This window comes from Cervus canadensis, chromosome 25, assembly GCF_019320065.1.
Source record: "Cervus canadensis isolate Bull #8, Minnesota chromosome 25, ASM1932006v1, whole genome shotgun sequence".
Classification (NCBI taxonomy): domain Eukaryota; kingdom Metazoa; phylum Chordata; class Mammalia; order Artiodactyla; family Cervidae; genus Cervus; species Cervus canadensis.
In genome coordinates this window covers 27,004,777-27,005,695 of record NC_057410.1, presented here as the reverse complement: position 1 = coordinate 27,005,695, position 919 = coordinate 27,004,777, and the positions used below count along the sequence as shown (strand labels likewise).

Below are 919 nucleotides of genomic sequence, written 5' to 3'. Positions count from 1 at the left end.
TCAGTCCATACTCGCCAGCCTCAGCACTCGGCGCACTTCCTGGAGGATCTGCTCCTGGTTCTTCACGGAGCAGAGCACCAGGGTGCAGACCACCACGTCCATGGAGCCTGTGGCCACCTGGTGCATGTTCTCCCTGGCAGCCACTATGAAGCGCTCAAACTGCAGGTGTCGGCCTGGGCAATGCACTTGATCAAGAACTTCTCAAAGGGGGTTGGGATCAACACAGGTCACCTGACATCCAGAGGGGTAGAACTTGAAGTTGGCCCCTGTGCCACAGCCCAGCTCCAGCAGCGAGAGCTTCCCAGAGGGGCCCATGAACTCCCGCAGGTTGCTGAAGAGCTCCCGCTTCTTGCTCGCCATCTGTTCATTATACATCACAGTGAACCTCGCCAGGAAGTAGGGGAACCACTGTTTGCATACCCAGTTCCACAAGCCCAGAAAGTCCAGCAGGTACATGGGAAATACCAGGATGCAGATGGCCAGCCAGAGGATTAAAATGGTGGGCGCCATCACTCAGAAGAGAAGAAAACAGATCAACAGTTAGAGATCTGACTCCTTTAATTGCGGGAAATACGTTTCTGGCCACACTCCAGAGCCAGTCAGCTGCAGAGGAAAGAAGAACTGGCTGTGCTGGAAATACACAGCTGAAGTCAGATATCGGGCAAGAGACCTGTTTCATCCAATTAATAGATGTTTGGCAGAAGTTGCCTCATGGCTTATTTTTCATGAAGTGAAATGAGAAGGTTCCCAGCTTTTCCTTAGAAGGAAAGCCGATTACAACCCCTTATTCCTGCTTGGAGACTATTGCTGCAGTTTTAAATGCAGAGTGTACTCACAGCTTGCCTGTTTTCTGATGACCTCTCCTAAGAAAATGATCTGTGGGTGGAGCCTGGCTAAAACCCACACCAGCAAGCCAATG

The 919-nt window shown here is 51.5% G+C and overlaps 1 pseudogene; it reads right to left on the bottom strand.

The window, feature by feature from the left end:
• On the bottom strand, positions 1-510 carry LOC122427170 (annotated as a pseudogene).
• Between the last annotated feature and the right edge of the window lie 409 nt (positions 511-919).